General features: G+C 45.0%; 2 pseudogenes; one reads left to right on the forward strand and one right to left on the reverse strand.

Annotated features, from left to right (window-relative positions):
* Positions 1-374: 374 nt before the first annotated feature.
* LOC136646996 (5S ribosomal RNA) lies at positions 375-491 on the reverse strand (annotated as a pseudogene).
* Positions 492-3,716: 3,225 nt separating this feature from the next.
* On the forward strand, positions 3,717-3,832 carry LOC136646665 (5S ribosomal RNA; annotated as a pseudogene).
* The last annotated feature ends 20,135 nt before the right edge of the window (positions 3,833-23,967 follow it).

Here is a 23,967-nt window from a genome sequence, read left to right on the forward strand (position 1 = left end):
CATTTGAAACCACCTCACACAAATATCTACAATGAGCTTAGGAGCCCTAGTAGTTAAGAAATTTAACAAAAAGCTACACTCATCTTGTTCCATCTGTTAGTGTAGCCCTTTGTAGATATTACACCTGCTGTGTATCAATGTGTGGTGGTAGGGGAACATACAAGAGAATGCCAGCTAGCCATACTACCCACACCTATGCACTCACTCATACCCCTGGACCTCTGTGCATTTGGTACTTATCTGCAGAGAGCCATGCTAAATGCAGGGAGAGTACAAATGTACGTATGTTCAACCTTTATTTGGCATAAGTGTTTGGTAAATAAGGTCTCTGAACAGATGGTTGGCAACCTTCAGTCTCGAAAGGCTATGGTATAAGCCTACAGCACCTGGTATTCCCAAGCGGTCTCCCATTCAAGTACTAACCAGGCCTGACCCTGCTTAGCTTCTGAGATCAGATGAGATCAGGCATGTGCAGGGTAACAGTTGCTGCTCCTGAACAGATACCATACCGAGAATAGAGACCTAAGCAATACACAGATATTTATGTATGTGCTCACATAAATGTACACACAAATACATATAAACATAACATTATACATATGTGCATATATTATTAAAAAAAATAGAAAACAGCCAATTACAGACTTTACCAGGATGTGATCTACTCAAAGATTACTTGGGACCAATAGCTCGGCTCGGTTCAAGTTACTCAAGTTTAGAAACTGTGCAACTGAAAGGGTTATATGCTCATCGTCACCCCCAGAAGGTATTGAATTCTAGCATTCTCTGAAAGCCCTGTTTTAGCACTGAGCAAGGGAGAGAGAAATTGATGTCTTAGCGCTTGATATTTAGGACAGCGCAGCATAATGTGTATAGATGGTTCTACTTCGCCTAAGCAGCAGTTACACAATTATATAATTTCACTTGGCAGGAGGTATTTAGGTGGAGGACACAAATTAATTCTAATAATCTTTTATCGAATCCCATCTTCTCAAGTTTTTCCCAGAGTTTGTCTCTATCAATAGAATCAAAAGCTGACTTTAGGTCCAGAAATGCCACATAAAGTCGAGATTTATTCTGAGTCACCTGTTTGAAAATTAAGTGGGACAATATTACACAGTGGTCGATTGTGGATTTGTTTGGCCTGAAGCCTGCTTGTTCTGGCCCTACGATGTTGTAATCAGATATCCAGGAAGAGAGTTTCCTCAGTAAATGGGATGCGTACATTTTCCTGCAGGGAGAGTTCCACATAAACAAAACGAACCCTTGGCAAGACACTGCAGTCTGCAAAGAGCTGCTGAATGTGCAAAAGGTAGGGGTGTGTGTGCAAGGAGCATGTCCATGCAGGGAGTACAACTATTAATAGGAAGAATAATTGCCTCCTCTCTACTTTGTAGCACACATTATTTGAATTATGTAGGCCAGTCTGAAGGAGTTGATTACGGAGCATGCAGGTTCCACATAGAGGGCTGTACTGGACACATTTCAATGCCTTTCAGCCCTATAATTTCTAGAGCAATTATATGGATTATTCTGAATCCTGGGTGAGCTCTTTCAGTTATGAAACACCATTCCTGCTGCTTCTCCTGGCCCTGAGTGTGCAAGCAGTCAAAAGAGTAAGGGCTTGTTAATGTAGCAAGCCCTGATCAGACAAGACATACAAAGAAAATAATTCTCCTATTCCCCATCATGACGGATCTGCTGGTCCATGCTGAAGAGACAGGCAACTGAGATATGTGCCATCTTTTAGTGGATGCACTACACTTTTAAAAGAAAATATTATTTAAGGTCTTGCCCTTGCAGAGCCCTGTTTCGATGGTCTGAAAGGGAATAGGAGGGTTTCATGTGAGTATGATGCCAGGGCAAGGAGAAGAGGTGGAGAACTTGCATTCCTGTATTGGGCTTTTTGATCAGGTTGGCCAATATAAGGAAGGGGGAAAGTAGGCAGTGTCAGAGGGCTGCCATCCAGTAATAATACTTAGCCCTTATATAACACTTTCTGAGCGTACAAAGTGCAGGACACATATGATTTGATATGATCTGCAAAACAGCTCCATAAGGCAAGTAGGATTATCCCCATTATTGCAGCTGCAGAACTGAGACTGAGAGAGCAGCTTGCCTAAGGCCATCTAGTGAGTTCATGGCAGAGATGAGATTTGAACCAAAGAATCTTGATGTGCAGCTCAGGGCCCAGTCCTACCTGCAGGGTGTGGTGGCAGATTGTCAGCTCCACCAACATATCCCACAGGCCAGCACTGTAGCAGTCTCTCCGCTATTCTGTAGAGCACTACTGACAGAGCAAAGTCTGGGAAGCCACATGCCTGCAGTAGTACCTCACAGACTGGCATTTGACAGAAGTACGTTAGCAGTGGGGGAGGGCCAGGGGCAGATCAGATGGTGGGGTGAGTGGCAGCAACATCCACCAGATCCAGAACCTCTTTCTCATTCAATGCGAGAAAGGTGCTAAAGCATCACCTCTGAGGCTGTCCCAACATCGCACTCAGAAGAGACAAATAATTGTTCCTGGGATTCTGGAGGAATAGCAGATCTTGACAATAAAGCAGACTACAAAAATATGGATTTTTATCTATCAACTCTGGCCATTTTTGATCAGCTCAATTACAGGTCTCCTCTTTTTCTGTATTGGTTGTATCACAACAGGCCTATATTTTGCATATTGCAAAGACTTTTCTTGATTTAGGGCATTATATTTTATTTTGCCAAAATCTCTCTCACAATGTTATTTTCCAATAAAATGCTATTGCAAAATCTATCTGTATTCTGAACTGGTTAAAAACAATTGAGACGTGTCAGTTTACTGCTAGAAGAAGATAAAACTACTCAGTTCTTTATGGACAACTCAGTTCGCCAATTGAGAACACATAGATCAGCTCCCCACATGACAATTTACCCCAGTGTGTGTCTTACGTGGCACCTGTTCATTGCAGGACATATCAGCTGGGGGGAAAAGGAGGGATGGGGGTGGGGACTTGACCTTTGCTCCATGGAATTTATCCTGGAAGCTAAAGCGTGAGTGGAACAAAAAAAAGAGATTGTTCTTCCTTGGATGATTAAGATAGACCTTCCTCTCTTTATTTTGACTATTGTCAATTGGAAAACCAAATTTGGACTTGAAAAAAGGTAAGTGAGATCCTGAACATAGCAACTTGTTCTGTGCTTGTGGGTCTTTTAGTGAGGGAGATCGATGAATATACAGCAGAGTCAGCTAGACTGTTTTTAATAAAGCTATTGTGTGATATTTCCTTGGCCAAACTCCACTTCAAAACTATCATGTGTCCATTTTAGAGGAAGCAAAACTTATGTGAAGACCCATATATCTGTCACTTGATTATATAACCCATGCAGATGTATTTTGAGTGCCAGTGCTTTGCTGATTGATATGCCAGATTAAACCATTTGAAACTTTTTTGTGAGTTTCAGTATAAGCACGTTTGCAAAACAGAGATCTTAGAAGAGGATTTTCTCTTATCTCTCACATACATGAGACGCATGCATGCATCATTTTAAAACAAAGCATGTTTTTCTATTCATTGCAAGCTTATGCAATGTTAATTAAGAGCCTAATCCAGTCCCACTGTGCATCCATGCTGAAAAGGCACATGCTGTATCTAGTGGGAGGAACAGTTCAGGAGGATGTAAAGGGGGAATGAGATTTAAATCCCCTACCCCTTCCTCTCTGCAATGGGTATCCTCAGACCTGCACTGTTACCCTGCACATGCCTGATCTTGTCTGATCTTGGAAGCTAAGCAGGGTCAGGCCTGGTTAGTACTTGGATGGGAGACCGCCTGGGAAGACCGGGTGCTGTAGGCTTGTACCATAGTCTTTCGAGACTGAAGGTTGCCAACCAGACCTGCACTAGATCTTCATCTGATGCAAGTTCAAGGAGACAAAGAGAACAGGGCGGCTGCAAATCCAAACCCCTCACTGGATACAGCCAGATATGCTCCATATCCAAATCCCCTTCTTGGGCCTGATCTGCCTGTATATATCAACATGGTCTTGCATCAGCGAAATCACTGGCGCAGGTCTGAGATGACCCCCTGCAGTTGCTGGGGCTTACTTCAGGGCAAGAGGACAAATGTTCCCTTAACACAAGGATACCTCCAGCAGCCAAAAGGCCCCTTGTGATGGCACTGCTGCACTGCCATGCGGGAATTTAGGTAGGATTGGGCTGCCCATCTGAAACCTTGTCAAGTTGCTGCTAATCAGAATGGGCAGGACTGGAATAAATGGTCTGTTGTGCAAACTTGGTGCATAGCAACTTCATATGTTCTTCTCTTGGACAAGCGGACAATTTCAGTGATCAGATAGCACTGCACATCCACCAGTTAATGCACATAGGGACTTTGCATATTGCTTGGGCAATGCATGCAGTTTACGTGAAGGCTGTGCATATTACCCAGGCAACAGACCTGATCGTACACCTGATGCGATACAGTGATCTGTGATCCGTGCACACCGGGCCAGTTCAGATGCTGCATCTGACCAATCCCTGCATGACACAACAAGGAACATGCGTGTGTCTGCATGCACGTGACACAGGTGTGCAAATCTCCCCATACACCATGCCGTCCTGCCACTGTATTATTGTGGGTGTAGGGAACATGTTTGAACAACCCCTCGCTCCACAATGTAGGTACTAATTACTTACTACGAGTAGTTAAATTTTGCAGTGACAGCCTGATCTGACATTCCACAATTGTGTAAAAATGAAGGGTGCACATGATGGAAAGGAAATGCACACACATGTATTTTTCACCACGGGATTCAGTAGACTGCTCAGACACTATTATTATTAACATTATTAGTATTTATATACTGCTTTTCAATAAAAGTTCACAAAGTGGTTTACAGAGAAAATCAAATAACTAATGGCTCTTTGACTATTTGTCCAAACTTTGACTATTGTCCAAAATGACTCAGGGTGCAATCTAATCCTGCTCTGGAACAGGCAAGCCAAGAGGCTTGCGCTGTATCCAGGGCAGGATTGTGAACATAAGCAGCTCAGCCAGAGGCAAGGGGAAACATTTCCGGGTAAGGGCTGCTGGCCCCTATGGGTCTCCTTGGACTTGCACCCTCTCAGGAGGTGGCACAAGTCCGAGGAGAGCAGAGTGGCTTGAAGTTGCTCTGTTCTCCTTGGGAATGGAGGTTTGGGATGCAGCATAACTGCTGGATCCCAGCCCCGCATCCCGCTCCCCACCCAACTATCCCCAAGGCTGCCCACCGCTTGCCCTCCCCCTGCCCAGGAACACCTCCCTCCTACCTCCTCTCCACCTCCCCCCCCCCGCCTACCTTTGCTGCTTGCATTGGCCCAGCTGGGCTGATGCAAGCCTCAGAGTGGATGCCGGCGCAGAGGCTTATGCTGGCTTCCTCTTGAGGAGGCTCAAATGTGCCTTACAGCACGTTTACATCCCTCCTGGGCCAGCGCAAGGGACTTGCATCGGCCCAAGGGCACCTCTGGATTGCGCACTCATTGTCTAATGTCAATTGCCTTTTATCCATGTTGCACAAGTGATGTGTAAACTCCTCTCTTGATGCTGTCAATGCCTGCATTTTGTCCAAAATCAGTTTGTAAGCACTTCACCAATTGACAGTGCAATCCTATCTTGCACTATCCTGAGGTGGCACAAGTCCAAGCAGAGCAGAGTGGCTTGAAGCTGCTCTGCACTGCTTGGGAACAGGGGTTGGGATCCAGCATAAGAGTCGGGTACCAGCCCCACCTCCCACTCCCCGCTCGCCCACTCCTGGGACCTCCCTCCACCCACCCTCCCCCACCCTGGAACACCTCTCTCCCGCCTCCTCCCCACCCACCCCAAAGCCTTGCAACAGCCAACGCAAGGCTTGCTCTTCAAGCCACCACGGAAGCTGGGTGCAGCCTCTGTGCTCCAGCACACCTCTGTGCACTGGTGTGGCTCGCTCCTGAGGAGGCAAAACGTGCTTTATGGAACATTTGTGACCCTCCTACGCTGGTGCAAGTCCCTTGCACCAGCCTAACACATGGTGAGGATTGTGCCCTTACTTGCATTTCCCCTGAGTTACGTATTTAGTTTAGGTTTCACTTTTCCATTGGCCTACTTATAATGGACAAAAGTATTCTCTTGCACACATGTATTATAGGAGTAACTTTAGAGCAGTTCTTGATGCAAAGGACACTGAGTGTGAATATTGTGCTTGTAAGATTACAGAAGATCTCTTCTAAAATCATACTTCCAGGAATGGATGTTCTTCGTACTTCTGGCCTCCTTGCCTTGGCGGTGTCACTGTCATTGTCACAATCCACAACTTCCAATCAATGCCCTTTCATTCCTGGGTCTCCTGGGAGAGATGGATTACCAGGTCCTACAGGACAAAAGGGTGATCGAGGTACAGTAACCGTGATCCATCAGAATTGTGCTTAATGAGTCAAGATAGCTGACGGCAGTTTTTCCTCTGCAATTGTTTTTGATCCAGAGGTCAACAGAGGTAAGGGTAATGGGAAAATATGTCTACATGCACTTAGGCTTAGTTTGAACAGGGGATGAGGAAGGCTAGAAGATTAAGCCAATAACTTTATAGAAGAGAGTGATTCTGAGGTGGAATTTGAAAGAGAAAAAATTGCCAGCATTATAGGTCTTTGGGAGAGCATTAAAGACAGAAGGTGCAGCAAAAGAGAATAAGAATAATTTAAGAGAGCAGAAGACTTTGACTACAACCCTATGCACATGTACCTGGGAAGAAAAGCCATTGTACTCAATGGAAGTTACTTCTGAGTACATACTTAGGATTGTGCTATAAGTTAGATAAAAACAATAGGAATTATACAGTTGCACAGGGAAAAAAAAAAAAGGCAGACCAACTCCACTCCTCATGGCCTCCAGAGGTCTTGCACTTCGTCCAAAATGCCAGGAAGAATAAGCACTGTCATATCTGTTAGGATTTTGTTTGAAATCTCAGGGTCACTACTGAGAAGACTCTGCTCCTTCCCACTATGGGAGACAAAGGGCGCAATCCTATCCTGGGCTGAAACAGGCAAGTCAGATGACATGCGCTGTATCCAGTGCAGGATAGTGGACATAAGTGGCTCAGCCGGAGACAAGGAGAAACTTTTCCCCTTACCCCTGGGTAAGGGCCACTGGCCCCTATGGCCAGGACCACGGGACACTGGCCCCTATGGGTTTCCTTGGACTTGTGCCACCTCTTGAGTCTGAGCTTGGAGCAGCTCTGTTCTCCCCAGGAACGAGGGTCGGGATCTGGCATAACTGCTGGATCCCAGCCCTGCCTCCCACTCCCCGCCCGCCCGCCCACTCCTGGGACCGCCCACCACCCACCCTCTCCCCACCCAGGAACACCTCCCTCCAGCCTCCTCCCCACCTCCCCCTCCCCGCCTGCCTTTTCTCCTTGTGTCAGGAGGGCCAACACAAAACTCGAGGAGGAACCCAGCGCAGAGGCTTCTGTCAGCCTCCGCAGGCCAGCGCTTCTCAGAGTGCAGGCCTAGCTTCCCCTCGAGGAGGCACAAAAGTGCCTTATCCCTCCTGGGCCAGCACAAGGGACTTGCGTCAGCCCAAGTTATACAGAACAGGGCCCTCCCTGACTGCCTTGTAAATGAGTGTTTCTGCATGTAGAAAAATACAAGCGTCTTTAATTCCTCTTTTAAACGCTCAAGTCAAATATTTGTATTTGGTTCTAAAGTATGGCTCTTTATAGTCATTATCCAGGACATCTATTGAAGATGCTTGAATTGTCCCTTGGATCAATGTTCCTTTAGGTAACAGATATTTACTTTTAATAGGTAACTCTGCTATGAAATTACATCTTGAATACATTTTATATTACTGTATATTTCCACTTACATGTTACCTTGTCTATTTCATGTCATTCATTTAATCTCTGGATTGCTAGGACCACAGGGAATCCCGGGACCACCAGGAAAAGCTGGGCCACCAGGCCCTCAGGGGGACATGGGGCCAGAAGGTCTACAAGGACCGAAGGGAGACCATGGAGGAAAAGGTGGGAGCCTATTTGCATATGTTCTGTCAATCAAGTGTTTCATCAGAGTTTCACTTGTAGCCAAGATGGCAAATCATACCCGGCATTCACTGTTGGAACAGAAGTTGAGTGTGATCCGTTTGCCTGGAAATACCCAAAGCCACACTGTGATATTGCCACTGTTACATCTTCGTGAAACAAGCCAAGTTGTAGTCATTGAAATTCATCTTTTGTAAACTCATACATGGTATTTGGTTATACCTGTATTTCACCAGAAGGGGGCATCTTAAAGGTATACGAAGTGATTGCATCTCAGCAGCATTCCCCTGTGAGAGTTGATCAGGAATTATTCAGTATTTCTATATAGCCTTTCTCATTGACTCACTGAGTGAGAGTCTTAAAGACCCAAGATGGTTCCATTTTTACTACAAATGGAGTTTTTGCAATTAATGTTCCATGAGAAACTTTTTGAGCTCTTCACTTCCATGTGTTTTTCTTCCTGCATGAAGATCACAGCCTGGAGATCAACAGCACGACCTTATCAGTTACAACAGACTCCCATCCAAATCATGACCAGGGTTATTCCCACTTAGCTTCTTTGCACAAGGCAAAGAACCTTTAACATCCAGAACCTTTAACCTTTAACCTCCAGAACACACCTGCTACCATAAGAAAAACAACCATTTTAGTTGATTTGCTATTAACTAAGCTGTATTTTCCCTTAAGGAAGTTGGCAAACCAGGTTGGCAAATACTAAGCTGTATTTTCCCTTAAGGAAGTTGGCAAACCAGGGCTATTATAGGTGTGTCTAATTTGTGTTTTCTCTTGGTGATATCTGAGGAAGCTCAACATGGTGACATTTCATTCTACCAGAAGAATGTCCCCTAGGATCAGAGAATGAAATGTCACCATGTTGAGCTTCCTCAGGTATCACCAAGAGAAAAACACAAATTAGACATACCTATAATAGCCCTGGTTTGCTGCCAGTTTGTTCAGAATATTGGTAAAAAGCTTTTGTTCTTGTTTAGAAAAGCTTTGTTCATAATGATGCAAAAGCGCACGTTGTTTTAAGATTGCAATCCTATATGCACATTTCCTGGGAGTAAGCCCCACATAATACAATAGGATTTCTGATTGCACTGGATGTGTAGACACTTGAGTGGCACCATAGCTGTCTCCTCCGTAGTTGTCCTCTCAGTCACTAGATAAACTCTTTGAAAAATCTTCTTTCTCCATAGTTCCTTTCCTTAGTTCCTTACAAACACAGCATGTTTTTAAAAAACTTGCCATCCAATTGTTTGGTGTAGAAAGGGGTGTCCTTCCTTGAGCTGATTGGTGGAGACTCCAGCTTTAAAAAATGGGCTTTGCACATCCAGTCCCTCTCTGGATCCAGGCAATAATGATGGGCTGCCCAATCCTATTCATTCCCTTCCCTGTCCATGCAGTGACATGGCGTAGCTAATGAACGTGCAGCCCGGTGCAGAGCTCAAAATGATACCCCAGAAGTGATGTCACAACCAGAAGTGACGTCACACCCGGGCTTTTTAAAAAGTTCAAATTGGGGGGAAACCTGCCTCCTCCCCCCAGCAGTTCACAACCCACTTGATCTGCCACCTCCACCCGGCCAGAGGCATAGTTAAGGCAACTATGTGCTACCTGGGATAAAAGAATACTTTGTAGCCCCCCATGATAAAATCAAATTTAATTAAGTAAATAAATAAAAAGTGTGCCCCTTATTGGTCAGAGACATTATGTTGGGGTGAAGAGGGATGGTTATTCTCCCCCTGCTAAATATAAGAGTAGCACCACTTGAAAAAGTGCCTCTTTACCAGTTAGCAAAAGTAGTTCTATTATGATGGAAATGAGAGCTGACTCATATTAACACCTTATTGGTTCCATGCTGTATCATAACAACATCTCTTTGGCTCTCAGAGCAATCAGTCCCACAGGTCAGTTTTGAGTTATGAAAATCTACTTTTTGTTCCACAAGGCAGTTGTGTTTTCGTGTTCTGGTTAATTGGCCATAACTTTTGATAGAATACAGATAGTCCAATGGGGTTTCTTTAATTGCATTCTGCATTAAATTACCGTTCCAATGATACATAACATGATGGTATTATTTGTACATACCAAATTTTTTTCACTATTTTGGCCACTGGTATCAAGCTCAGCTTGTTGCCCCCTTAAGCTTGTTGCCCGGTGCGACTGCTACCCCCTGCATTCCCTTAGCTATGCCACTGTGCAGCAACACTACCAGAAAGCCCATTGCATCCTGCAAGGGGCTGTCCCGGAGGTGATGCCACTTTCATCAATGCCGCCTTCTTTCAGGCTTCATTTCACCACTCCCCATTGTACCCCAATCTCCTCCTTTTCCTCCCCTCTCTGTCATGTTCTGCCCCTTCCCCTCCTCTGTCCTGTCCCCCACTCCTCTGTCCTGTCCCCCACCCCAACTTCCCAGCACTGGGGGACATGCACAGACCAGTGGCAAGCCACTGCTGCCACTTGTGATGGTGGCTCGGCTCCATGATACGGTGTGTCACCTTTCCCGACAGCCCTAAAGAATCCTACACAGCCAAAATATTAGTTCTGGCAGCATAAGGTCTGCATAGAATTGACACATCCCTGCTTGTCTCGTTATCACAAGGTTTAACTTCAGCTGTTAATATATACTGTGTTGAAGCATCTTCTTTCACCAGTTCAAAAAAAAATCTCTGATGTTGCATTTCTGACTTGTTTGGAAGAGGAATGCTGGGCTTTCCCAGTTTATGTTTCAAGACAAGTTTTAAAGCACAACTGCCTGATTGTCTCATTCATCATTTAGAACTTGGGCATCTTGAAGCCGAGGTAGCAGTTTTGAAGCAACAACTGAAGGCCTTGAAAGCAACTGTCCTCAGAAACCAGAATGGTGAGAGAGTGAAGAATGGCCTAGATGTTAGAATCTGATACCTCCTTCTGCTCATTCTGCCAAGTGTGCACAACAGTTAATTCCTGCATCCTGCAGGTTTTCCTATTTTCTTTCATTTCTTTCCATAGAGGATAAATACTAGGGTTGTATATGCTGATTTGAATACAGTTGGAAGAACCTTAATCCAATTGCTCTGGCTTTTGGATCAAACCTCTGTGGGCTAGTTTATAGAATCATCAGGCTCCTGGAAATGCTTTTGCTTTTTTTCAAGGGTTCCATTCTTGAATATTCCCCCCACAAAAAAAAGAAACAAAAAAACAAACACGCATACTCTTCCTTGCCTGTAGAAAATTAGCAAGTCAGGGAGAAAGCTTCTCTGAACCTCCTAACAGCCCGTTCCCATTCTGGATTGGGCTGTCATGTGCATCGCTTTGTTGGTGGCCATTTATGGAGGCCTGGGACATCGCCAGACCTGCCTGGACCCAGCAGAGCAGACAAGGCAATGGTGGGGGCACTGCTGGAATGCCAGCGGGAAGGCCGGAACGTTCTCATGTACACTGGTAGATTGACAGAGACCTGATGGAACAGGTAAGCCCACACAGAATGGGTGGGGGAAGTGCGAGAAGAGGGCTGGGGTGGGCAGAGTGAGGAGGGGGTGGGTAGAGATGGGGTGGTGACAGGGGCAGGGAGGATGGCAGATTGGGCCCAAGAAAGGGGTGTGGCAGTACCACACACCAAATCCCAGATTCCTTCCTGGGCCTGATCCACGTTCTGAGGTCAACACAGACTTGCGATCAAGTTGGTGCAGGTCAAAGTTGACCCCTAACAGCTGCTGAGGCTTACACTGGAGGAAGTGGACAACTGTACTCTTAACCTGAAGAGAGTTCCAGCATCTACCAGAACCCCTGCTGGATGCAGCAGAAGCCATGTCGGTGCCAATGCAACGCTATATGGTTAGACAGGACTGGGCCACCAGTGAGGGAAGGGTACATGACGAGAGGTTGCTGAACTGCCTACTGGTCATTTTCAGCTCACAATTATCTTTCTGAAGCAGCATTTTCATCCAGGGCAGGAAGGGAGGAAACCCATAGGACTCCACTCTTAAGCAGCCTCTCTTTAAGTGCCCTTCTTGCACTTAGATTCATAGACTGACCAGACTGTTCAGGTTTAAAAAAAACATACAGGAAATCATGGAACTCTGCAATGTGCTGTTTAAGCCTAATAATGTTCAAAGTTAATGTGCTGCTTCTGTGTCACTTTTAGCTCATCTGTTTCCAAATGGCAGAAGTGTCCATGGAAAGTTATTCAAAACAGATGGTTCCCAGGGCAACTTTGAGGCTTCCAAAGCAACCTGCTTCCAGGCTGGTGGTCATCTTGCTTCTCCAAAGAGTTCCGCCGAAAATGCAGCCATCCAGCAAATAATTGCTCGTCACAACAAGGCAGCGTATTTGGGAATGAATGACATGCAGTCTGAAGGCACGTTTACGTATTTAAACGGTTCTGCGATTGGCTACACAAACTGGGCAAACGAAGAGCCAAATAATGCCGGAGGGAAAGAGGACTGTGTGGAAATTTATCTGGATGGCAAGTGGAATGACAGGTCCTGCATTGAACGGCGATTAATTGTGTGCGAATTTTAGCATCTCTCTTGAGGCAGCAAGCCCTGTGCACAGTTATGGGTCATCTAAGATCTCAACATTCATCAGGTTGGAGGGAGGGATACACAACGAGGGATACACAACTGAAAGCTATCCATTTGGTATCTGCCATAACCCCCAATTGCTAAGACACTGCCATAGGTGCACTGATCCTGAGCAAGCTGAGGGTCAAACTATAGGTTACATCAAGCATGCCATTGGCCCTGGTGTGCTTCGTTGTTTTTTTCCATCTATAAGTAACATCTGCTTAATCCCATATATAGTTTGAGATTGAGATTGCAGCAGGTGGGAGGGACAATTTAATCATTTGCAATGATCGCAATCCTGACTCCTGCCCCCACCGCTGCCACCACACAGCTGCTTTTTGCCCTAGGAGAGAACTTGCCTTTGTGGTCGCAGGTCTGCATCTTGAAAGGTGCTACTAACAGATACAAAAGGCTTCAACTGTTTGGTTGTATACCTGTTCAGGGCCTCACTTTTCCAGATCTTCCCTCCAACCCCCAGCTGATGCCTTGCCAGCTTTCTGCTGAAACTGAAATACTGCCTGGAGAAGAAAAAAATGCAAGTTGAGGACATTTGTGCAAGATAAAGCAGCTTGCATAAATACTACAGAATTGCTTTGCTTGATTTGGTTCTGAATCAGAACTTATTTCTGGGGAAGGGCAGTGACTAAAGAGCTCAGTGTACATCTTGTGTTGTAACACACTGTTTTACAATGAAGTGGTTTTGCAAAAAGCACACAGAAATTCAGTAGCTTCCGAGTTGCTGAAGTAATAAATTGGTCGAACCTCAGAAAATTGTTGCATCTTTCAGTAGGAAAAGGGGTGCAGATTTCTGTCAGGGGTTAACCATGCTAAATATTTTATATGAGCTCAAGAACAAGGGATGAGCTTCAGTGGAATTCCTACAGGAACGTAAATATTGGGCAGAATCAGAGGGCAATAAATCCCTTCAGGAATTAAAGGATAGAAGCAAATCAGATCTGAGTCACATAGAGAACTTTTAACAGTTATAAGGCATTTCCTCATCCTCTTACCTGTGTCCTTCATCACACTGGCCCTTGAAACAAATCAAAAAGTACAGAATGCAGTGCACTGTATTTTTACCCAGTTGAATAGCAGTTTGACAAAACACCTCCATTTTTAAACCCTCCACCTATAGTTGTTCAGCCAAATTTTTCCCCCATCCACCCCTCGTGGTCAGCTAACTCATTGTGGGAATATCAATTTCAATTTCAGTATCAGTTCAATATCAGTTCCCCCCATATTAAACTGCTTCATTAGTGCAACATTCTTTATAAATACCTTAAATGCTAAAATGCATGACCCAGGTTCTCTAGGACTGAGGTGATTTGGCAAACCTGGCTGTTTTACGGGGAAAGCCCTCGAACAGTTGCCAGGAATGAAATTTGTTTTGTTTCAAGGGCAACAGTTTAGCAATAGTAAAGGCCTCATTCCTTATTTGCACATAAAGAGTCTCTCTCTCTCTCTCTCTCTCTCTCTCACACACACACACACACACACACCCCTATGGCGTAAGGGCAAGCAAACTCCTGCCTCTAGCATAGCAAAAAAAGATGTTCTGTGTGCACAGGAGAGCTGGTGTAAGTCCGAGTAGACCTGGCAGCCCAGCACAGGCTTAATTCAAGGAGGCCTCTGGAAGCCAAATCTCCCCCACAGATTATAGGGGGTGCCAAGTTGGTACTACATCACCACATGGAGAGTTAGCTAGGATTGGGCTGTCAGTGGTCCTGAACCCTGTATTCAAGATACGTGAGATACATCTGCCAATGCTGTTCTCCTGGGGCATGCACTGGACCAGGGTAGGAACTACAGCCCAGAGCTGGCTTCCCATCCTCAGTCTGGAGGAAAGACACCTGACTTCGGACAATTCTTACCTAGCTAGACATATACTGTGGCATGGAATCGTGACCATGGGAAATACCAATTGATGGTCCACCCCTGAGTTGCTCCAGACATTTGAGAGATATAGGCAGCCTTGTACACACTCAGCGCTGGTCCCAAGCCTGTGTGGCTTCATTGTGGTTCCTCCATTTAACTACAGTCAGCTATGCTGTAGTCTGCCATCTTTGTTGACCTGTACTGCAATACGCACTCGGTTGCATCACGGGATACAGTGTACGAAAACTTGCAGAGTCACTGCCAGGCAGCAGCCATAGTACTGACTAAGATGGACCAGTGATCTGACACTGTATAAGGCAACATCTTATGTAAGTTCTACTTTGGACATTACAAAGATGCCCAGGAAGTAATTTGTTGCTCAAGTGCTTGAAATTCCTTTAACAGTATAACACGACTTTATTCTGCAAACGTCACAGTCATATAAAATAGCTGGCAAGTCTCTCTTTCTTCCTGTATGTGTGATATGCTGCACCCTCCTCTTCAAGTGATGGGCATGAGAATGTGACTCCACAGCACTGTTACTAAAGAACATAAGAAGAGTCTTACTGGATCAGGCCCAGGGCCCATCTAGTCCAGCTACAGCGGCCCACCTGTTCACACATGAACACTGGCAGTGGCGTCGCTAACAGGGTGCAGAGGGTGCGGGCCAGACTGGGTGACGTGCAAAGGGGGGGTTACGCACACTGGGAAGGTGACATGCTAAAATCGCAGTGGTTAGGAGTAATACCATCATGTTATATACTGTTGAATGTGGAATTTCCAGCAGAATGCAATGCAAAAAACATGAGTGAAATATCTCCTTTCTAACAAAAGTTATTGGCAAAAAACCGGAAAACAAAAAATGTATGGAGCCCAATAGAAAGTGAAACTGAGTCATATTGCGCGTTTACTCGTGAGTAGGTGAACTTGCCTTAGTCCATCGGAAAGGGCAGGCTGAGAGGAATCCAACAACACAAGAATGGTCCTGTTCCAATGAATGTAGCCCCCAAAAATCACCCGAGAAGGAGGTCCCTCCCTCCAAGCTGGCAAATGTATTGAACCCTATGGAAAGCAAAACTAAGCCACATGGTCATGTTTACTCGTGAGTAAGCAAATATGCCTTGGCTCCTGGGAAGGTCAGGCAAAAGGAAATGTGAGGGCACCAGAATGGTCCTGATTTGATGCAACTGGCCCTATGACCAATATGGATTTACTAGAACAGACACTAGAATAAATAGCATCATGAGATCAGGTTCAGTGGAACTGCAACTGAAAGATAAATAGTGGGTGGAACCAGAAGACAACACATTACCGCTAGGACATAAGAGATAATGAGGGAATTGGATCTTGCCAAATCGTATCAAGAACCCAAAACTACATAAACTACACTGGTGAGTTTTCTTTTTCATGCTATTTAAATAATGCCTTTTCCATATAGTACGTAGACAACGAGAGCAGCAGCATCGATTCCATTATTTTGTGGTGTTTCCTTGCCCAACTTTGAGGGACATTTAACAGAGTTCAAAGAGATGCATTTGTGTTCAAATGAGATGGACAACAGACTCGGGGAGCAAGCTAAATGGGGGCAAGGCACACCAAGAATTCCAGAAATATTATTCTCAAAACTAGATTTGCACAACTTAGAATTGCGAATATTTCTATTTTGATGCTGTACCATTTTTTTTTTACTTTTGTGGCTGTCACTGCGCATTACGCTCTCAGTAAGCAAAAATGCATTTCCAGTTTTAGCCTGCAAAAATACTATTTGCAGGTAAGCCCCTCTGCACAGACTGTGTACACACCCACAGTCTGAACATATGATAGATGCAAAGAAAAAGTAATCAGAGTGTGTGAAACTTCCTCTCCTTCCTAAAGCACTTTTGTATTTGGCCTCAGCAGGAAATAACTAGGCACAAATGGTGACTTAAAGTCCAGTTCCTCTTATGCTTAAACAGATTTACTCCCGATGAGTTCAATGGTTAGATTTGTGCCCTGGGCTTTGATCTACAGTCTGTCTGCTTGTGCTTACTGACTTATTGGCACTCATTCTCCATATCCTGCCCTGTTAGTGGTTTTGAAGAAGCAGGCTTATTAAATCAAGCCAAAGCAACATACAAGCAAGAAACAAAATGAGCGGTGACAATACACTGAGAGTTCAAATTGAAATCCTCATAATCATCATGGATGAGTAAAAAGAAACTGGACAATAAAACACACATTAAAGGTATTAGAGTTACATTGCTTACAGCCCAATCCTATCCCCCACCACACTATACCATGCAGCCCTGCCAAAGAGGCGTGCACTGCATTCTGTGGTGGCGGAGGGGGAATGATTAGACAGCCAGTAGGAGGTAAGTAAAAATAGATTTTACTTAGCCCTCAGTAGGCTGCCCCATTGCCTATGGGATCTACTCAGACCTATGCCAGCCATTTTGCTGGTGTGAGTCCAAGGAGAGGCAGGGATCATTCCGAAGTGAGGTTTGAGGAATAGAATCCTGGCGCAAGTTGCTGCTGCCGAAATCCATCCCCTTCCTGCCCTCCCTCCCCTGCCCACAACACGCTTCCTGCCTTTCCCCTTTCTGCCCACAACATGCCCCAGCCACTGACTTACCAGGGTCAGCACAGCCTGGGCTCTGCAGAGGCATGGGTCCACAGAGCAGCCACTTTGTAGCAGCTGCTGGGACTGGCCTGGCAGCAGCACAACCTTTGTTGATTTTGTGCTGTTGCTGGGCATTTAACAGTGACATTTGTCCTGCTGTTGTAAAAAGTCCAGAGGTTTGGGCCATTTGCAGATGAAAATTCAGCTGAGGATATCTAAACATGGTGGTTCCACATCCCAGCTTCAGCTCTTTGAATGCTTATACTTGTGTATCTCAGAGAAGGAGGGAAGAAGAAGCCATGCAAATAGGACAGCTAGCAGGTGTGATTGAACACCATGTAGCTGCAGGACTGAGGCACTGTTTTGTCACACTTACTGCTTTCACAGAGGCTGGCCTGAAGTTGAACTGGCTTCAGTTGTTCTTTTCAGCCAGCACTGGGGAGATGTTTGCAGAGGGTTTTTGTCAGATGTAGTGCCATGGTGCTTATTGACTGTGATTGACTAACTTCAGAGTTGATCAGAGGGCAATCTTGCTTTGAAATCTAGGTTTGTTCAGTGCAACCTAGAGCCAACTCACAGGAAAGTACGCACTTTTTATGGGTCTATCAGACAAGCTCATCGGAAAATGCCACTACAGAAATATTTGAAATTCAGGCATCCTGATGGTCTGCATTATTGGATGCTGGAAAGACACTCCACTTGTACATTGTGATCTATTAGAACAGGGGTCTCCAAACTTTTTGGCCAGAGGGCCGTATCAAATATCTGGTGTGGTGCTGAGGGCCGGAAAAAAATTTAAATACAATTTAAATAAATAAATTAGAGATGGAACTTAGATGAGTGAATAAGTGAATGAATGGGCTCATTCATTCAACCTCTCCAGCACTCAGAACACCCTCCAGATGCAACCAGAGCACAGCTCTGGTCATGTTCAGTTGTGGGCCAGAGGCTTTCAGGGGAAAAGAGGTTGGCCACGGGATGGACAGAGGCTCACCGCGGGCCGCATTTGGCCCCTGGGCCAGGGTTTGGATACCCCTGTATTAGAATGTCATTCACTGCATTGTCAGATTTGGCTTTTGTGTAGTTGAGGGTAGGGCAAGAGCAGAAAGGGGAACATGACACAGATGACTTGCAATCAGTAAGACAGCATCTCTCAGTAATTCAGCAAATCAGCCTGACCTGGAAGCTTTTATAAAGGTTGGGAAGTGCCAGCTTCCGGCTATCACTAAAAAGTAGTTCCTGGGCTGGACTTCTTGCATTTCCTTCTTTTTGACCAGAGCTAGATGCCAGTGCGCAGGCTGAATTCCCACCTGACACCCTTCTGGTCAGCAGGTCACAATTAACTGCGGGTTCAAATTCTGACAACCATTTTCCCTTTCTCCACCCCAATTTCTTCCGCCATCAAAACTCCTCATTGAACTTCAATATATTCTTTTCTTTTGCTGAACAGAGAGTATTTCTCAGTCTCTCAGAATGTTTCTCAGGTTAGCCTAACCTTTCCCATGCAAATAAATGGGAAATAGAGCAGAAAATAGAACAATGAAGTCTCCTGTGCTTCCGCCAATGCCAAACTAGCCTGCCAGCTAGATTTCTGCCATCTTTTTGACAATGAAAATAGCAATGTGAAGATCACTGGAGAGCCACCAGTACTTAGATGTACACTATTCAGATGCTCTGTGTATATGAATGTGTACATACAACCTGGTCACAAAATCTAGACCAACCTGATTACAGAATGAGGCCCAAATTCAAACCAACTTTCAAGCACTGACACAGCTGTGCCAATGGGGCATGTACTGCATCCTGTCAGTGGCAATTGCAGGGGGTAGCAATTGTATGGGACTACAACTTGAGCTTGACACGGACGGCCAAAATTGTGAAAATCTTGGAATTTTTGAATAATCCCATCGTATATCATTCAATGCAGAATTTTATGCAGAATGCAATGAAACAAACTGCATCAGAATATTTCTATTCTATCAAAAGTCATATCCAAATAACCAGAAAATTACTCCATTATGTAACAAAAATGGAATTTTCTTAACTCATAAGAACATAAGAACAGCCCCCCTGGATAAGGCCATTGGCCCATCTAGTCCAGCTTCCTGTATCTCACAGCAGCCCACCAAATGCCCCAGGGAGCACACCAGATAACAAGAGACCTGCATCCTGGTGCCCTCCCTTGCATCTGGCATTGTGACATAGCCCATTTCTAAAATCAGGAGGTTGCACATACAAAGGAGGTTGCACATACAAGGTTTGCACACTTGGCTGCCTCATCCTTCCCATTCTAGTTTCAAAAAAGCTCCCTGTCAATACTTTTAAAGTCTTTTAAATTAAATATTCGGTACTTTTCTATTTGCCTTGTGTCCTAGTTCACAAGGCACACATTTCCTGCCCAGTAAGAACAAGAACAATGTTAAAATATGTTACTTATGGTTGCTGCAGCTCAAGGGGTTGAACATGATCCAGTAATTTATTTTTTTTCCAGCAAGGTCAACAATCCAAAAGAATCCAGGAGAACAAAAGCCCATTCAAATCATGTTACAATGACTCTGTTTTAAGGATCTCCCACAGTTGGAGAGCTTGACCACCACTCCTTGTCTTCCAGAGAGATCACATGAGACCAGAATGTGACTGTCCTGCATAACCACCAAAGGACATTTAGCTGGGTTCACTAACATCACCTAGCACACCAAAGAGCTTGGGTGCATTTCTAAGTGCCATGGAATCCATGTAGAGTAATTTTTTTTTAAATATGTATACCCCACATTTCTCCATTGGATCAAAGGCAGCTTATAGCAAAAGTTAAAAATATGGAGCAATTAAAAAATTTAAATAAAACACAAAATAGCTGCAAAACAAGCAATAAAAAGAAAACCAGGGAAAAGCAAGATAAACGCACACAAGAAAGAATCAGACAATATTAGAGAAGTCCTGCTAAATCAAAACAGTCTTCAGTGTTCTCCAAAAAACGTAGCAAGCCACAGTGGCATAGCTAGCGAGGTGCGGGGGGGGCGGTCCGCCCCAGATACCAGCCTTGGGGGGTGACACAACAAATGACCCAACATTGCTAACATCACGGAGCTTAGGAGTAACCCCATCATGCTATAAACCAAGGGATGTGGAATTTCCAGCTGAATGCATTAAAAAAAAACCTGAGTGAAATACCTCCTTTCCATCAAAAGTTATGGCCAAAAAACCGAAACCAAAAAATGCATGGAACCCTACGGAAAGTGAAATTCAGCCATATCGTGCGTTTACTCATGAGTAGGCGAACATGCCATAGTTGGCTGGAAAGGGCAGGCTGAGAGGAATCCAATGACACCAGAATGGTTCCTAGCCAATGAAAGCAGCCCCCCAAAAAACACCCAAGAAGGAGGTCCCTCCCTCCAAGCAGACGAATGTATTGAGCCCTATGGAAAGTGAAAGTAAGCCACATGGCCGTATTTACTCGTGAGTAAGCAAACATGTCTTGGCTCCTGGTCCAGTCAGGCAAAGGAGAATGCAAGGCTAGCTGCATGGTCCTGATCTGATGAAAGTGGAGCTAAACTAATGCTCCAGAAGGCAGCACCCCCCCCCCAAGAATAAAATTGAGGTTTGAACTGGTAAGGTCAATTTTTATTTGTTTTTAGACTTGCAAAGCCAGGTGGGTCCTGATAGTGCTATGCTTGAAATATAAGAATTTACACTGAACTGGGCACTGGGGAGGGCTGAAAATCTCACTGATATTTTTGTGTGTGTGTGGGGGGGGGTGTTCTTGCAGGCAGGCTACAGAGAAAATTCACTTGGTGAAACAGGGTTAGCTTCCCCTTATTTAATTATCTGTTTTTCTTTAATTTAATTATTAAATTTTCTTTAAATTTAAAATTATTAAATTTTCTTTAAATTAATTATATATAATTATTTTATTTTACTTGATGATGTCACTAGCAAAGAATAGAACTGAACAGGAAGGGTCTCTCAAATACCTTTTGTATTTTAGGAATTGAAAGAGGGACAGAGTCTGTAACAACCTTGTTGGGTTGCGGTCTCCCTTTACGTTAAAGACAACACTGACAGCAGTGAATGCAAGCCCTAGATCTCATAGTGTAAATGATGGTGATCTTAGCATGCCCCGTACAGAGGCTGTCCATATTCATGAACACACTGCACATGTATTGAGACTGGGCTTGTGAAATACTATAACCGGAACAAAAACCACACCAAATTGCAGTGCATTTGTGCACTGTAAAAAGATAAATCTGGCCTTTGCCATAAAGCTCTTACAAAAATTCTGTCAGAGAACTGAACTGGATCGGAAAAGAATTTGGCTGGTTGGCAACCAGATAAAACAGTATCTATGCAATATGATACTAGTCCTAACAGCATGGGTACGATTGTTTTTCCTTTAGATTTAAACCCTTGAGTTATGCAACATTATTCTTTCTGCATCCTGATACTGGGAGTGTCATTGGTGAAGACATCAGACCCTGAGCAATGTCAATGTGCTGAGAAAGTGAATACCTGCACTGTTCTTGCGGGAAGGAATGGCTTGCCGGGTATTCCTGGAAATAACGGAACACCAGGCACTCCTGGGACTAACGGATTACCAGGAAGAGATGGAACGGAAGGTCGTCAAGGTGAAAAGGGAGAGCAAGGTACAGTAGAAGCAAATTCCAGGAACTGTGCCCCAAACGGTAAACGACTTAGGCCGCAATCCTAACCAATTTTCTAGCACTGACATAAGGGCAGTACAATTCCAAGGTAAGGGAACAAATATTGCCTTATCTTGAGGAGGCCTCCATGACTGCCCCCCCCAACTGCAGCACATGCCCCACTGGCACAGCTATGCCAGTGCTGGAAAGTTGGTTAGGATTGCACCCTTACTGCCCAAGCCTTCCCTGGGCCAGCCCAGAGTGCGCATGGTATGGACTAGCTGGGGACCAGGCAGTGACATAAGTACAGATATTTTAAACTTACGTACTCTGCCACCGCCTGCTCCCCTGTGGTCATTCTCAGATCTGCGCCAGCTCATTGACCAGTATAAATCCAAGTGGATCCATGATGGCATGTTGAGTTTGGGCTGGGGGCACTGAATATCAGTGCTGCCATTGTTGATATCTACCTCCGATCTGTCCTCATCATTTTTCCGGGCAGGCCTGATCCCCATCCTACTCCTCCCGTGACCTGCTCCATGAACCACCTTACTTGCTCTGGTGGGGGGTGGGGTGGATCTCTTGGTGGCAGACATGCAGAGCTGCCACCAACCAGAGGCTCCAACATGCTAAGCCAGCCATTTTCAACCTTTTTCAGCTCTAAAAAGAACTAAAATTAAAGAACTAAAATTGTCAAGGCACACTACCAGTATTTTTACTTGCATTCAATTACTACATTACAATTAATTTTTAATTAATATAATTAATACAATTAAATCATTACATGACAAAGGGCACAATCTTAACCAGGTCTACTCAGAAGTAAGTCCTATTTTGTTCAATGGGACTTACTCTCAGGAAAGTGTGGCTAGGATTGCAGCCAAAGACTCACAAGAAGCATGGAGAGGAAGGTATATGTGATTCTAGAAAGGAGGGAAAATGTTTTGAAGTAGGGTGATCAGATGTTATTGAAGTGTTATGCCAGAAAGTGCTGGCAAAGAGAGGTCAGACTGAGCACCTAGTAGAGAAATGTGGGGTGAGGGGCAATGAAGAGACATGATTGAAACAACTGCAGTTGGGGGGGGGGAGAGAATGTGAGGCAAGTGATTCTGGACCTTAGGAAGGTGGGGATGAGTGAGGGGAGGGTCAGTGAGATTGGTGCTAACTGCAATTATGAGATTTTGGGGGGGGGGAATGTGCCTGTGGGAGGGAGTGGGATGGGGAGAAGTGCCAATTGTCTGCTCATGTATTTAAGAAAAAAGAGTGAGACCAAAACCCAATCCTAGGCATGTCTACTCAGAAGTAAGCCCCATTATAGTCAATGGGGCTTACTCCCAGGTAAGTGTGGATAGGATTGTGGCCCAACACACTTCCTCTAAAAGGCAAGGCAGGGAGGATCTCTTTGGGGAGTTGCAGGCAAACTGTGGCAAGGAAAAGGGACTTAGAAGGAACCTTTTAACCACTCAATTCTTAGGCTGGTGGCCTCAGCAGACTCGCTCGCTTCCTGCCTCCTTGCCTGCTCCTGGCTCCCTCTTCTCACTCACACCTGCTCCAGGCTTCTCTGGCTGCCCAATCAGCATGCGGGGCAGGCCACAACCACCTCACTGCCCAAGCCTAGGTATGTCTACTCAGAAGTAAGCCCCATAAGAGTCAACAGGGCTTACTCCCAGGTCAATGAGGATTGGGTTGCAGCCTTTGTCTTGCTCAGGAGCAGGAGCAAGAGACAGCAGGAGGTGCAAAGCAGCTGCGACCAGCCTCTTCGATGGCTGCCTGCCCTTTTTCTTCTGCTGCCGCATGGGGCTCAAGCAACCTGCCTGCTCTGGTCCTGAGCACACCTGAGGCAGCCTCACAGTGCACTGGTGCTAGGCAGTGGCGGATCTTTATGGTTATGCCACACCATTCATGAGTGCTGAAAGTAAGTTTTGCTGTTGTAAAGTGCATGCAGAATGGAGCCATTTGAATATGAGCAAAGTTTGGAAGAGTTGAATAGCTAACATGCAAAGAGGAGTAGGGAACAGAGTGCCTGTGCTTTGGGAGAGAAGAATTGCATGTGTATACATGCATGTACTACCTACAACCAAAACAGAAGGTTAGAAAAAAAATAAAAATCAATTATTCAATGATTTTGAGGGGGGGGGATCAATGTACCAGCAGATCAAGAGTACCTGCTGGCACTGGTAAGCCAGTGCAGGGGGTGGGAGGAAAACAGGGAGGGGGTGGAATAGAGCACTGATGGGGGCAGGGAGATGGCTGGATTGGGACCTGGAAGGGGGTAGTATC

Source organism: Tiliqua scincoides, chromosome 3 (genome assembly GCF_035046505.1).
Source record: "Tiliqua scincoides isolate rTilSci1 chromosome 3, rTilSci1.hap2, whole genome shotgun sequence".
NCBI lineage: Eukaryota > Metazoa > Chordata > Lepidosauria > Squamata > Scincidae > Tiliqua > Tiliqua scincoides.